The 17147-nt window shown below is 35.6% G+C and overlaps 1 long non-coding RNA gene across 1 annotated transcript; it reads right to left on the reverse strand.

Moving 5' to 3' along the window:
• Positions 1-8427: 8427 nt before the first annotated feature.
• On the reverse strand, positions 8428-12850 carry LOC131506143 (uncharacterized). Its single transcript, XR_009258754.1, has 3 exons — positions 12809-12850; positions 10136-10171; positions 8428-8498 (listed from the first exon to the last, which is right to left on the reverse strand). It is a non-coding gene; the product is annotated as an uncharacterized LOC131506143 (long non-coding RNA).
• Positions 12851-17147: the final 4297 nt, after the last annotated feature.

Below are 17147 nucleotides of genomic sequence, written 5' to 3' on the forward strand. Positions count from 1 at the left end.
TAAGAATGTAGACCAAGCTTGTCATTTTCTTTCTGTTGCCCTTCAGTGTATTCAGAAGCAGTCAGTCCTTCCCAGATTTTTGTACTCATATTTTCATGATAATATTTTATAGCAATAACTACTTTATCATCCCAAGCAATCCTGCTTCTGATAGAAACTTCATTCCATAAGAGGTAATTTACCTAATTAATTTGCTACTTCATACCATGGAAAAACAGTGTCTCTATTTCCACCAGTGATGAGAACATTACTGCTTTCATGTCTAACCAGAACAAGGAATCAATTAATTCTATCTTTGATGGTCTATTTCCTCACTGATTGAGAATTCAAGGTTGGGCCAAAATATAAGAATTACTCTCATATTATGAACAAGAAGACATTCAAATATATGGAATGAGAAATTATTGAATGGCTGGAGACAAAAAGATCAGGGGAAGTCACCGCTCGCTTTAGGGAATCACTAAGCACAGACATCGTGAAAAGTGCTTGCATTTATCTTAGCAGCTTCTGGCAACAAAGTGAATAATTCACAAGAGAACGCAAGGAAGGTGCTGAGCAAAACCACATTTCCTTATAACTACCATAAAAGTAATTGCTTCTCCTTCTATACCATCACTTAAATTCCAGACAACTGTTTCTCATTAGCAGAATCTATATTGAAACTCTGGTAAAGGATTTTCAGAAATAAACTTCCAATTTATCTAGGTTTTGATTTCTGTATTTAGAAGGGGGAGAAAAGAAATTAGTGAAAATGAATACTGATAAAAAAAAAAAACAAAGAAAATGAAGTTTGGAATACCTAGTAAGCATGGATGAGGTGATAAACTAGAAAGCTGGACATACACTCTGGAAATCAGAAGAAAGGTCCAGGATAATAATCCACAATTTCAAGTACAGAGTGTAGATACATTTTAAAGTCACTGTTGCTCTGGAATGAGAACCCTTTGAAGTGCATATAGATAGAGAATAGAGAAGGTTCCCTGACTGTGCCTTAGGCCATTCCAATATTATACAGGAGAGAAAGAGCATGGATTCGTTTATTCCACCCAGGAAACAGAGACCAATCAGGGTTTGATGAGAGAGGAAAACTAAGAAAGCATGGATCCCAAATTCAAGCAAGTAACATGTTTCAAGAAGTAAGAGGCCATTAATCATGTTAAAAAATGCAGCTAAGAGGTTGCATAAGTTGAGGACTCTGAAATGACCATGCGTTTTAGAAAACTAGAGGTTCTTTTACGTAGACAAGAGCACTTTTGGTAGAATGGTGGGAGAATGAAGACCTTTTGTAAAGTTAACCTGGATTTAAAAAGTGATCACTAATCACTGTACAAGACACATATGTTAAGATCATATAATATGTGGATATCTTTCTCTTGTCATAAAAACGAACTATGCAACTAACAAAGTAACAAATCCTGTAAATCCATTATCACTGTGACCAAATGCCTTAGAAATTAAATAAGACTTTCAATAATCCAGTTGGTGAATGATAGGGTCTTGGACTGTCCTGGTAGAGAAAAGTGGGCAAATCACAATATAGGGAGGCAAGGCACCTTAGTGAGTAAATCTGTTGACAGTGATAATATATAAATTCTCCCGTTGGCTCAGTGTGAGGTACTAAAAAAAAAAAAAACTTTAAATTATTTGTCACGGGAGAATTAGTGCAGATTCCCATGTTATCAACCCAATACCTTCTAACTGAATAATACACCCTACAGAAAATAATATTTAGAGTCAAAAATAAAGGAAAATAACTTCTGAACTCTGGTATGTATTAGATTTATGCATATTTACTCCTCCAAAATCTTCTCTGATGTTAATCCCATTTGTCAAATGATGTAACTGAGGCTCTGAGAGATGACAATTTGTCCCCAGTCTAGTCAATGCTAGACCTGGGGTTCAAACGCAAGCCTAAGCCAACTCTTTCCACTTTGACTACTCTTGGTTTTAATTTTCTTTTATTATTGGGAAAATGGTGTATACATATATTATATATGTGATTAAATATATTTATTATATTAAAATATAGAAACATTCCCCCCTACAACATGCTAGGCTTTATGACAGATAAGATTAAATGAGACAACTATGGACCAGTATTTTATAAACCACAGACCTACAGAACATTAGAGACACAACAGGATTTACAGATCATTTTTTAAATATTTTTAAAATAAGGACTTTGAGTTACATATACCAATTTTTCAAAGGGGGAGATTTTAAAATCAAAGTCAGATATAAAACAAACAAAAACAAATATACTAGAATTATGATGACCTGGTGAATTTTAGGCAAATCCCACACTTACCCAGGAAAAATTTTGAAGATGTTCAACTATATATTCTCAACAGTCTCCCAGTTCTGTGAAGATTATAGAGATGAATAAAGCATCAGAAATGTAGAGCAAAAAGCTTGTAAGAGTGAAGGAGACTGAGAATTCCAGCTAATGATAGCAACAAAAGATTCCAGTGACATTCTGAACATAATATCATTGGTAAGCTAATAAAGTAAAATGTCTGCACTCAGTCTATTTAGAGAAAGAGCCTTATGCATTTTTTAAATAGAACTTGGGGAAGGAGTTCTGAAAAATCAATAGGCTTAGCAATCTGAAATGTCAAATTAAAACTTACTTTATAATTAATCGTACTGTGAAATCTATTGATCTGGTAGCCAAACAAATACAATTTACAGATAAGGTAATATCACGATCTACCTTTTAATGCATTATTTTTTATTAAAATTCCAGATGTGTTATTTCAAACTGAGAACATAAGATTATAAAATAATGATCTGATTTCTATCATCTCAGAAATTTTAAATACCATGAATTAAATGTCAGATGCTTAAATTTTGGCATGAAATCAAAAGCTGTTTTATTTCTTGTTCTGCTAAAATCAGTATTATTTTTGTTCAGAACATATTAAGTATATCAAATAAAAGAATATTTATGTAAAAAGACTGCATAAATTTAAAATCAATATTTGATTTACTTATACAAATTTTCTATGTCACCTCTCCCTCCCACCTTATCTTAAATCTTACATCCATTTTTCTATTTACTTAGAAAATGTTTGGTCTAGAACAAAATGACAATAAAGAAGGACCAGCAAGCTAATGTCACAAAACCTGTTTGTGACTCTAAAACTTTGATATTATGCTCTATGCCTAAGTGTCAATGGTTCCTTAATAAAATAGAAAAAAAAAATAGAAAGTTATGAAAAAAATATCTTAGTTTTAAACCATATGTCTCCAATAAAACACTTGCATAATTAGAAACACAGCTACATTTCAGTGAAGTTAAAACTAGACATAATCAGGAACAGAGCAATTAAATTATAACCTAGTATGGGGCCCATCTATACCATAACATAGGTGGTAGCAGTACATTAGAAATATTGGTAACAAGGGGCACCTGGGTGGCTCAGTCGGTTGGGCGGCTGACTTTGGCTCAGGTCATGATCTCCTGGTTGGTGAATTCGAGCCCTGCATCGTGCTGGCTGCTGTCAGCCAGTCAGCGTCCAGCCCACTTCGGATCCTCTCTCCCCCTTTCTCTCTGCCTCTCCCCTGCTTGTGTGTGTGCTCTCTCTCTCTTAAAAATGAATAAACCTTTAAAGAAAAAAGAAATATTGACAATAGATTTCACATGAGACGGGACAATAATGACTTCTTTATTGTTATTTTCCTGGACATTAACCAAATTTGTTACTACCAGATTCTCCAGCTTTGCCTTGTTATATTTTTCCAGTTGTCAGCATTAAATGTTAAAGGCAGTGTACTGAGACTGGGTTTAAAACAGTCATGACAAAGGATGTTTCCAAACTCTTCCAAGTAAGTATTTGCAGAAAGCCTTTAGCAGACTTCATACAAGTTTATTCACACTATTTGATTTGTCTGGTCTAAGAAGTGGAAAAAAGAAATAAAAACAATGCACCAAGTGTGTTAAGAATTAGAGAGAATCAAATTGTTTAAACAATCCAGAATATTTGAAGAATCAGAGAAAAGCAAATTCTGATTCGTAACCTACTCACTATGGCAAGTATGAACTATGAGCGTTATTTACGGCCAAACTCAGAGGATTTGTTTCTTTTGATGGTCTTATTGCGTTTATTTCTGTATGTGAACTGCCACGTAGCATCAAAACCAGAAAACACATCCTGAACCTTTGGGGAGACATAGCATCCTTCACATATAAATCTTGGTGCCTCTTTTTCTTGATGGCCAGCGTATGTATTTTGGGCATCACAGTGATTTGTGTCAAACGTGCCTCTTTATTTTAATTCCTCTCAAAGTCCATAATGGACACTAACGTAGTAAATGCTGTGGAACATTATAACAGTCTCTATTTCTAGGGACACTGGTCACTTGGTATGATTAGTGGTGAGGAAGTTTCAGCTAGGAAGATATTTTGCATCTCTTAAACAACTTTTCCTCATTGGTAGCACATAAAGGAAACAACAAAAACTTAAAAAAAAAATTAGAGAGCCAAAGGAATTAAAAAGAGGAAAAGTAAATGACAAATCATAACCATTATAATTTTAAACTGTTTTTTTAAAACGTATTTATGATGATCAACATAGAATGAAGCAAAATTGTATGCATTTTCACATCTTTAACAAGTAATATCAATATAACTTTCACATATATTATACATCAATATAATAAATTCCAACAATGGGAGTAGAATAGCTAACTTAGAGTAATGATACTGCCAAAGAAGAGAAATTATTTCTAAACCAATGTCTCATTTGAGAATTCATGGCTACCTCCAGACCTAATTCTCTTAACTCGACTAAATTCTTTTCAACTTTTCTCATCAGAGAAAATAAGGAAATTTGACCACTGCTTCACCACATTTCACTCGGGAAAATTAAATTGAAAAATTAATAAAGTTCCAGTAAAATCCCTAAATTTTATCTCTGCAGTTTTGTTCCCCCACTATCAAATATGAAATTAACTGAAAAAACCAAAAACCAAAAACAAAAGGTCTGTTTTCCACTGAGTAACTTTTCTTTTTCTTTCAATTTTGTTAATTGTTGGGCTTTGACATGATAGTGAAAATAAACCTGTTGCCCATGTTTACTATGACACCAAAGAGTAATTCACATTGAGTTAGTAGTAATTTCCTAGTGAATTTTTAAGATGGGCTATATTTTTGAATGTCAATTTGTGTTTTATAAGAGGTATGTGTATAATGGAGTAATCTGCTATTGTTATGACTGTTTTTACATATGTCTCTCTTCAACCAGCTAAGGTGGCATTTCAAATTAAATGTGCTTCTTTGAATCAGGTACACTATGGCTTCTAGTCATTCTTCCAACGTTGGGTAGATTTCCTATGCAAAAATACCATTGAGTAGAAAATTCTTCATTTTCTATGAGCAGCCACCATATTTTTTCCCCCTAAAAAACATAGACATCAGTTCAAGTCAAAGTGATGCATTAGAACTTTCTGGGACTTGGTAGCCACAGACCTGAGTTTCAATCCCCATTCAGCCACTTAAACTATTGTGTTAAACTGTCCAGCCTCAGTTTTCTGTAAAATGAGGATATCTATGATAATGCCTATCAAATAGAGTTATCATGATGATTACAGACAATTTACTGTTTCTTAACATACATAGCACCTGTTGCTTGGTTGGCATCCATTAAATGGCAATATTTTTTACATGTTTTCCAAACAAGAGGAATGAATATTTGAAGATTTTCATATATCTATTTATTTAATGCTGAAAAACATGACAGTTGAATATAGTGTGTTTGGTATCAGTTTCTTCTATTTTGCTACTCTTATCCTTTTCCTAACTATAATTCCTTTAAATATTTTGTGGGGTCTCAACTATATGCAAGGCCTATATTTGTATAAGTGGAGGCTTATAGAAGTATGGCCTCTATAAGTAGAGGCTTGGAGCATCAGTTGTTCTAGTTTGGAAGTCACAGACAGTGGAGACAGAAGGGAAAGGCTACTGGTTTCTCACCACCTTGCAAAGAGGCATGCTTGGGCAGGACCCAGAGGGGTGTCCTTGGGGTCTCTCTAGAAGAGAGATTCCAACCTTCTGTGGCTTTCCACTTTGTGCACGGGCACAAGAATATATTTGTAAGGGGGGTGATAAATGCTTAGGGGTCAAGAACCAAGAAGAATAAATTTGGGGGCCAATAGTTGAGAATGTTGGGGAATGCCAGCTGCCCAGAACCTGTAACACTTGTGCTCTAGCCCCAGACCATATTGAGTACAGGTGCAGCCCCTACTGCCAGGTGTACTTAGTTAGACCATAGAGGACTTTGACCAGACAGTGCTACTGGTCTCTACAGCTGAGTGGGTGGTGATAGTATTCTTTTAAGGTCTCTTAGTTTCCTTTTTCACCACTACTAGTCCTTCAGTTTAGTGAGAGGGAAATCCTACCATTCTTGAAAGTGTTCTGTGAACATACATCCTCCAATGACCTTGGAGGGACAAAAATTATAAGAACCACTGGCTGCAAACCAGTAGTACAAAGCTAGGTAAGAGTGCCATGGGGTGCCTGGGTGGCTCAGTAAGTTAAGTGTCAGACTCTAGATTCCAGCTCAGATCATGACCCCAGTTTTGTGGGATTGAGCCCCACATCAGGCTCCCAGCTGAGTGTGGAGCCTGCTTAGGATTGTCTATCTCTCTCTCCCTCTCTCTTTGCCCCTTCCTCTGTCTCTCTCTGTCTCTCTGTCTCTCTCTCAAAATAAATGAATACCATTTTTAAAAAGTGCCAAGATGTTCTTTATTAAGGTGAAATTCTCTATATGATCAATATGTTATATCAAACAAGATTGGGCTGTTGGAACCATGGGCAGTTTGCATGAGAAGCTTCTCTGTTTTCTTGGTTAAAGCGTGTCTCAACCCAAAAGCTGTAAGACCTTTTGTGCAGCCCTGCTTGGTCAGTACTCTGTAGGCAACATTTAAATGTCACAGGTGCCATTGAGATTATATATGAAAATAAATTTTTTCAAGTGCTGTGCTGTGGGTGGCTCAGCCGGTGGAGCGTCTGACTTTGGCTCAGGTCATGATCTTGCAGTTTGTGAGTTCAAGCCCCACGTCGGGCTCTGTGCTGACAGCTCAGAGCCTGGAGCCTGCTTCAGGTTCTGTGTCTCCCTCTCTCTCTGCCCCTTCCCCACTCATGCTCTGTCTCTCTCTGTCTCTCAAAAATGAGTAAATGTTAACAAAAAATTTTCAAATGAACACAAATTGAATGTTATGAAACATATTTGAGAGTTTTTTAAAGGTTTCTTATGAAACTATGTATTTATATATAATATTTCTGACATATTTTACTGAAAAATCATTAAGTCATGAAAATCACTTAAGAATATAAACCGTTACCTTAAACAGGACTTGCAGGTGGTGTGAAGCATATTTAGATAATTTTTGTAACAGTTGAGATGTGCTTTTAAATTGATCTTAGGAGCCAGAATAGTCCTAATTTGGTGGTTCTTCTGTAGCTGTTGCATGTATGTGTTCCTGGGTTGTTTATAAACATCCTAGTCCACTGGACTGTTCTTTCGCATTATGGCCTCTATTGAGACATTTTAATACAAACATCAACCTACAATTCATTACTGTATTAATTCTGGGGCTATAAATAAGGACCTTTTCCACTATATAACCCCAAACCCCTTTTATAAGAACCCACGTAAGATGCATCTTTATTTAATATCAAAGAAAAGTTTCTCGTAATTACACTGGTGTGTTTTAATTTAGAACATAATGGAGAAGTTTCATGTCCCAGGATTTTTTGAATGCCCTTGCTGGTAGGAACTGTACAGCCAATCTATAACCCTCTTGTAGCAATGGGACAGAGCCTGGTTTTATTGAGTGTGTCCAATTAGTGCATTCCTGGAGGACTTCTATACACTACTAACATTTATTTCCATTCACCCATATTTATAAATTCATTTAATATTTTTATCTTGCTGCATTATACTTGTCTGTATAATTCACCTTATATTTCTTTTTAAAGAGAAATGTAGTAAAATAAGTAACAGGGAGGATTGTGCCCTTTTTTAATAAACAAATTACATACATTTTTTCATCAAAATTTCTACTTGTTCCTATTTTTAAAAATTGAAACAATCACATGGGCTATGGCATTGTTCCAAATATTTTAAGCAAATTCATGTACAAAGATTCATTCAAGTCACTTGCCGGCTCTTAAAGTGCTTTCTTAAATTTGTGTTTTGTGATTATTTTATGTTGATAGACAAGGGAAGAAGAGAAAGAGTCAGCATATTTATATACTTCAATAAATGAAAGCAAAAGCTTTGCTTTTGTCAGTAACTATTGATCATACAATTCCATTAGTGTTTGATATTGCCATGTAATGTAGAGGCAACAAAGGAGGAAGAACTGTTGAGGTTCTTGACACTTAAGAAAGGAATGTTTGATTTTCACTTTTACGTAGCAACTTTGGTGACAATGGATCAGTCATCAGTCGGTTTCTTCTGTCTCTAGGAGAAAAGGAACCTAGCCATAGGTCCCTGTGAATAACAACAAAAAGGAAGACCAGGAAAAACTGATCAGTCCCAGGAGAGTTCCTACCATTTTGCTGTAAGGTAACTGGGGATCTTGAGAGAACCTTGCCTCATAAATTAGAGCAAGTGATTAGAAGGAGGAGATAGTTGATGACTCGGTATTCTTTGGTTACTTTCTCCCCTCTCCCTACTGATGTAGGTTATAGAAATGTTTAATAAAATTTACCTGTGTAGCTAGGGGGGTTGGGTAAATTATCTGCCTTCCCCCACCTTAGTCTTTCACTACCTCTGGGACTTTTGGAACATTGGATGAAACTCAGATTGCACAAAAATACCCGAATCGTGTTATACACATTTATTGAATGTTTGGCCAACAGTGATTTGTAAGTAGATTAGGCTCTCTCCTAAAAGGGAAAACACAGCATCTATATTCCTTGGGAATTACTTATATAAATATTCGTCATATACCATCAGAGTGGATTGAATAGTGTCCGTCAAAAATTCATGTCTACTAGAATGTCAGAATGTGACTTTATTTGGAAACAGGGTCTTTTCAGATGTAATTAAGGTAATGAGTGAGGAGAGATTATACTAGAATGGGGTAGGCTACATCCAAAGAAAATGTTCTTATAAGATATAGAAAAGGACACAGAGAGATAAGGGAGGAAACCCATGGAAAGACTAAAGCAGACTGGATTTACAGTAGCACAAGCCAAAGGAAGCCAGGAGCCGTCAGGAGCCAGAAGAAGAAAAGAAGAATTCTCCCCTAGAAACTTTATAGGGAAGCTGGGCCTGCTGACATTGGGTTTTGGACTTCTAGCCTCCAGAACTGTGGGAGAGTAAGTTCCTGTTTCAAGCCACTACTTCGTGGAAACTTGATATGTCAGGCCTAGGAAGTTAATATAGCCATCTAAAGACCACTTAGACAAATTATTTTAGGTGTGAAATGATCCAGAAAGGACTTTGATGATAATATTTTAGTTTTAAATATTTTTTTACCACTACAAACATTTAAAAGATAAGTTACTTATACATATTAGTGGTTCTTACCATTTTTGTCATGTTATAGTTGAAACATCTTTCCGGCAAATGGGCCCTGGCTTGTGTAATATCTCTGGAGTTCTCATATCCACAAGAAAACCAATTAAAGTTTTAAAGGCACCATAAGTTCATCTGAATAATGAAGGGTTGAATAATGGGTGCAAATAAAACCAGAAATGACAAATAGTGTATGCTTAGAGCTTATTTATTAGAAAAACTTTCAGGTGTAGGACTAGCAGAATGCTCATGGCCCCCTGGACTCCATCCAGCACTTGAGAAGGGCCTTTGAGCTGCACATGCAGGAAGGAATAGGAGTTGTGCTTCAGGAAATGGACCCAGAGCTTCTGATGCCTCTCATATTAAAAAAAGAGTGGGAGTTGGCAGGGACCCCCTAATTGCTTTAAAAGACTTCGTATTTGCAAGGGGGCCCCAGCTTTGCTGGCATAGGAAACACCCACTCATGGAATGCCACTGTCCAGGTCAGCTTCCTGACCAGCCTAGATTTCTTTTGGAAGCCTTGAAGGCCTCTGCTGAACTAACAAGCCTGTTATAAGGATGTTAATAATGGATTCACAAAATGGCAAATAGAGAGAGACCATTACCTGAATTTAGTAGGTACCTTTAAAATGATGTCCACTCTAAAAAATAAAAACCAATGTTATCAATACTTAAATCAATGGCCTATTTAAAATTAAACCAACATACCGATGTACCTGAACTTCTTTTTCTATTATGTATGACACTTCATATTAATATATTGCCATAGATAAAACATCTAAAGACATTTGACACTTAAGACATTATTTGGTATGACTTTATGTTTTACAGATTTTCTTAGACGAATAGACCCTTATTATTACCTTATGTTTCCATTTCATTTGATTCAAAATCAACATTAAGTAGCATTAAAGCTCTATTTATTGATGCCAAAAAAAAGAAGGCTGTAACACTCTGAAGTTCACAAAAATAAATGTCAAATGTTTACAAAAGACTTCAGTGTTACTATAGATCTTGGTTATAGAATGTCATGATACTTGTGTGTTTATTCTTTAATGAGTTTTGTTTTTTGCTTTTTCAAGATATTAGGCCACAAAGGACTGAAAAGCACTGGAACATAAATAATAGGAAATAAGGAAACACTAACTTTAAAATTTTAATATACTTAAACCATAATTTATCCTTTTAGTTCTGTGACCTTCACTGGATAGCTCGATGACTTTATTTTCCTATGCCCTGAAATGATAGCTTCTTTGTAAGCTTAGAACTTCTTACCCTTCATTTCTTTTCTAAGATGCCTTTGTATAATAGTATCATTCCTTATAATGGAAAGCTGCAACTACGTTGCTAGGCAACATTGTAATAGAGACTTACAGTCATCACTTGATCCTATTTCAGTTTTATCAGTTGAAAGCTTTCGATCATTTATATTCTGGTTCAAAATTAATTTCATCCAGTAGGTATTGGACAGAAGATGGTAAGATCATCAAAAGTGGTTTCGCTCAAAGTGAAGACAAAGTAAAATAGGTAAGCCTATTTAAAAAGTCCATCAAAATATGCTAAGAAAGAAAAGGCTGGTCATCCCATTAAGTACCGCTTTCATTAGAAATTTCTAGTCACTGAGATATCTGGATGGTTCAGTCGGTTAAGTATCCAGCTCATGAGTTTGAGCTCTCCATCAGGCTCTGTGCTGATAGCCTGGAGTCTGCTTGGGAATCTCTCTCTCTCCCTCTCTCTCCGCCCCTCCCCTGCATGTGCTGGCTGTCTCTAGCTCCCTCTCAAAACAAATAAATACATTTAAAGAGAACTTTAAAAAGAAGAAATTTCTAGTCACAAAACAGAAAAAAAAAAGCATTGAGATTAGAAAAGTAGTTGCTATATTCAATTCATATTTTTGGCCTCTGTTTTAGTTAGTGGTGACTGTCTTGAAGCTATAAAATCCAGTAATTTAGGGTGCTGTTTTAATCCATAATATACCAACAATTTGAAGATTCCTCTTCTGTGATAGGTTGAGTAATGCCCCACCGCCAAAGCTATCCACATCCTAATCCCCCAGAACCTGTAGTTGTTACCCAACATAGGAAAGAGGCTTTGCAGGCGTGCTTAAGTGAAGACTTTTAAGGAAGTAGCTTAGATTATCCGGGCGGGAGCAGGACGGGGGGCGGGGGGGGGGGGGGCCGGAGACAGTGTAATCACAGGCATCCTTATAAGAGGGCAGCAAGAAGGTCAGAGGAAGAAGGTGACATGATGTCAGAGGCTGGATGAGAAATGATGTGATGCTAGGCCATGAGCATGTAATGTTAGCATATAGGCCACAAGGATGTGAGCACCTCTAGAAGCTGGAGGAAATGGATTCTTCTCTACAACCTTCAGAAGTAACTAGGCCTGCTGACAACTTGAGACATTTGCACGCTTCAGAATTCTAACCTTCAGACTGGAGAGAATAAACTAGAGTTGTTTTAAGCCACATCGTTTGTGGTAATTTGTTAACAGCAACAATAGAAAACCGATACGTATTTCTTTGGTTCCTCCTTCTTCTAAACCCTAGCAGTTAGCGTCCAGTGCCCAGGCGTTCATGCTTCCTCCCTCACAAGTGGCCCTCCCTCCTCCAAGGCTCTGAGAAGTCATAGACTTTTCTTCTATATTTATGAAAAACCCAGCTTAGTGGTGGGCAGAAAATAGCAAATCTATTATCAGATCATCTATATCAGAATATAATTAATAACTAAAAATATTAAAACTATTCCTCTTAATGTTTCAACTGAAGTCACAATGTAATTACACTTAAACATAGAAAAAAAAAGCTTAAACATTATCTTATTCTTTTCCAATAATAATCTCTTTCATTTGTGGAGCATAAAATTTCAAAATGTTCAGAGGTACAAGGTCTCAGGTGCTTTATTAGGGAGGCTGTCCAGGCACCAGTAGCCCTACTTAAAAGATAAAAAACTACTTCACAAAGTAAAGGTAAGTCAACTGCCTTAAACTACAAACCAGTCAAACAAGAACCCAAATCCAAGGTTTTCAATTAAAACTCTCCTCTTCTCACAATCTCATTAAAAATCTGCTTCCTTTATCTCACTGAGCTGGGTATAATTCACTTACATGTTCTTGTTTATTCTCCAATTTACAGAACATAGAAAGCTTTTTATCAAAAGAATGGGCCTCTCGTGATCACCCAGCTAATTACTTACCAGAATCAAAACATAAACTAAATTTTACGATTTAACAAAAATTGAGTTAAAACTGGATCAACCATCACATAAAATGAATCTTACATGCTTGTCTTGGGTCATTGTCAAAGATGAGATATCTCTCAGCAAGACTACTCAATAATGTAAGATGTCACCTTGCAGGTGATGTAAACAATGTATCATAGTGGCACATCTCCTAGGTTACAAAATAGAATTTGCCATCCATAAATCTAGGAAGCAATGGAAAGTCTTAATGAACAAGCCAAGAATATTAGATAGTTTTAAAAAAATGCATACTATAAACACTAGTCCTGCTATGATGCACAAAATTAACAGATGAGTAGTTTCAGTAACAATGAAAGGACTACCCATATTTGTGTATACATCCTTATATTTATAACATCTTTATCTTTATAGCATAGTATTCAAACTACTGGACTCAAAGATTAATGGGAGAGATGAGGAATCAACACTATAAGCAAAGAGAAAGGTCAGGAGAGCCAATCATAGAAGGAAAAGTGCAGGGTCATTTCAGAAAATAGGTAATTCAATTTAATTTATGGGGAAGATAAGTGGAAGGGACAGTAGAAAATAAGATTGTAAAATTAGGTTGAGAGAAGCCTTGAATACCAGGCTAAAAATTATATATACCTAAAATTAATTGTGAGTGTGTGTGTGTGTATGTGTGTGTGTGTGTGTGTGTGTGGACAGTGGACATTTTCATGTATAGATCTGACATAACAAGAACATGTTTTAGAAAAATTTTTCTGAATGGAATGTATGTAGGATGACTTGTAGAAAGGATTAGAAATGGAGAGACTACTATAGTAGTTCAGATGAGATAAAATAAGGGTATGATGTTATTTCCATTTCTAATAATGTAAGAGGCAATAGTAGCTAACATGAATATAGCACCAACAATGTAACTTCTCTAAGCACTTCTAAGAGATAATTCATTTAATCCTCACCGCTAGTTTATGAGCAGCTATGATCTTTTTACAGTTAAGGAAATGATACAGAAGTGAATAGATTTACCTAATGTCACACAACTAATAATTGGTAAGGCTACCACCTTGATTAACAGTAGTCTGACTTTAGAAGTCATAACTCTATACACTACTGATAGGTGATAAAGAATACACAATTTTGTAGACACAAATGGTCTCTTTTGATAGCTATTTATCATATCATTCCATTCTATGGATGCATGTATGTATGTTATATTTTATTATTTTTACTTTTGCTCTGAAACAATGTATCTAGGTTCATTGCTTAGAAGCGAAACATTTTCGAAATGAACAAAGTTCAGGATTGTGGGTGATTATTATCACTCTTTTATTTCTCCTCACTATTTCAGTGATATGTGTTGAGCACTTGCCCTGTGTCCACCACTGTGCCCCTCCCTGAGAGAGATATATAGTTCTTGCTCTCATGAAGCATGAGCATTTTTAGGTTTTAAATTCTCTGTGTGTCCCAGTACTGTTGGTGGACTTGTCATATTCTTTGTAGAGCAATTGTTGCTGTATCTGTCTGTATTTTCAAACTGGTATCCTTTTAAAATTATATTTAACATATTAACATACTATACTATAGGCAAGAGGTGTTCAAGGTTATAAAATGTGGACTCTCAACCACTTTTTTTTTAATTCAAGTATAAATAACATGCAGTGTTATATAACCTAATTAGTTATATTAGGTTACAATGTAATGATTCAACAATTCTATACATTTCTCATTGTCCATCACCATAAATGTACCCTTAATCTCCTGTATCTCTTTTGCCATTCCCCACCCACCTCCCCTCTGGTAACCACCAGCTTGTTTTCTGTATTGGAGTCTGCTGTTTGGTCTCTTTTACTGTTTATTTGTTTGTTTTGTTTCTTAAATTCTACATATGTGTCTTTCAGTGACTTTCCAGAACCTGCTGGGACTCGGCCATCTTTTGATCATCTCTGCCTCACACTGAATGACATGATTCTCATGCAGTGGATTCTGTGAAGTATGAAAATCACAGACTGGGGCACCTGAGTGTCTCAGTAAGTTAAGTGTCGACTCTGATTTCTGCTCAGGTCATGATCTCATGGGTTTATGAGTTCGAGCCCTGCTTTGTGCTCCTCTCACTGACAGCGTGGAGTCTGCTTGGGATTCTTTCTCTCCCTCTCTCCCTGCCCCTCCTGCACACACACTCTCTCTCAAAATAAATAAATAAACTAAAAAAAAATAAATTGAAAATCACAGATTATATGCAGCTTCAAATAATGGATTGTTATTACCATTGTTTAATACTACTTACTAAAACATTCTAATTTTTAGCAATAAAAGGTAAAGGTTTCCTGTGTTAATGGTCATGATACCGGAATTTTAAACGACTTAAAATTGTTTTGTCTTCTTTGTCTTATTTGCTGTGCATTCAACTTTTATTTGATGATTAATTGCTTAATTATAACTCTTTTTGCTTAACTAGCATGAGTTTAGGGACATTGAATGTATATGACTTATTGAGAATTTTTGTATGCATCAAAAATTATGACATTTATGACATTTTCATACCCTACTCCATGTATTTACCTCACTTTTAAAGTTTTTCTTAATTGACTATCCCTTCTTATAACATGGGAAAGATACTTTTCACTTATATATTCTTCATGCCCATTCTTTCAACTTAGGGCACAGAAAAAGCATTTTATGGAAAGATTACAAAAAATATGTAAATGACAAATGCTTATAAGCTCCATTATACACATATCCAGACTCTGAGACTTCATTTTTTTCCCATACTTTTTCCATATGTCACATTGCTAGACCCTGCTAATTCAGTAACAATAGTCTCAAAGTTCCAAAGTAGGAGCGAAAATTACTCATGTCAGGTGCTAGGCAGTCTCTGAGCCTTAGTATACAAATAACTCTTCCTAGTAACTTTATAAGCTTCCTGAAACTACTCAATTATGAAAGAAAGCATGATTATTTTGTCTTCAAGAATTGCTTCTTTTATAATAGAAAGTAAGACATAAATAATTTCCCTTCATTATCTTTCTTTACAGAGTCTTGATTTGCATTTGGCTAGCACAACACTTAACGATCTTAATTGGATCATCCTTTTATTCACCTAAAAATAGCTATTGAAACATTATACACAATCATTTTGTACCAGACCAAGCAAGTCATTTGCGAAAGAACAAATCCTTCTATAAGCAGTGTCATGTAGTAGTACACGTTAGGAAAAAATGACGAATGATGAGTAACAAGTCTGTAGAGAAAACTACACTATGTTGTATACATCTAGAAAGGAGAGAAAACCAGAATTGTAGGTGTCTGGTACATTAATCAATCAAGAAAGTGTTGAAATATATATTTTGTTTTGAGGATCAGTTTTATCCTGTGAATATTGCACATCAGTTCTTTATACGAGAGAAAAGAAATTCCCTTCACTCAACTCCTTACTACTGACAGCATATTATATGAGAAGACATTAGAACATGGAACAGCAAAAGTTTCCGATCTCAAAGCAGTTTCAAAGTCTCTGACTTTCAAAGTCTCTACATTTTGTTCACCTTATATTTCCATTTCTAATCACTAATTTCTGCAATCAGGTATGAGGGTGATGAACTATAGAATTGGGAAAATTTCATTTTCCAGAAACCTGCTCAAAAAAAACATGCAAAAAGAATCCATTAACCTCTCTGCAGAAGTAACAGAAGGAAACTGACTTCTGTCTGAGTAGCAGTTGCATAATCTCAAGAAGTACATCTGCAAAGGGTCCTTTGCCTGATCAGCTACCTAAGGGAGCAGGTATGTTTCTTAGAAAATTTTCCACAAGGGCAGACTTTCTACAGGAAATGGCTCACATTAGAAACTCTGAGCGTTTGGTCTGGGTTGCCTAAAAGGTTTTTGAATAGTTATGAATAATAAGTACCTGGATTTATTTGATTCTATCCTAAAGTGAGTTTCCCATTGAGCTCTACACCTTGTCTTATCTACTCTTCACTTCTTCAGACCTTTAGAGGGATGTCAATGTCTCCACCGCGTTGGTCCTGATGCATTCAGCTTCTCATCTCATGTTAGATATTTTCCTCTTTGATCTCTCTCAGCATCTTGTTCTTAATTCTAATATAGTTCTTAACATAATCCTATGTTTATTTTCTTCTGTCTCAGTATTGAATTCCAAAATATAAATTTTCCAGGCATGGATACAATCTTCTATTCATTTACCCCCCATATCTAGTATAGTATATTATTTGGGGTTTTCCCAAAAGTGAACTCTGAGTCAAGGATTCCAATGCAAGTAATTTCTTTGGGAAGGGCAGAGATGCTGGCATGAAAACGGGGCAAGTGGTGCAGGACAGAGAAAATTATTAAGTGGTGAACAATTACATATATTAAATGTTAGGGGAAACTTGAGAAAATGGCCCAAAACTTAGTCCTC

This window comes from Neofelis nebulosa, chromosome 3 (assembly GCF_028018385.1).
Source record: "Neofelis nebulosa isolate mNeoNeb1 chromosome 3, mNeoNeb1.pri, whole genome shotgun sequence".
Lineage (NCBI taxonomy): Eukaryota > Metazoa > Chordata > Mammalia > Carnivora > Felidae > Neofelis > Neofelis nebulosa.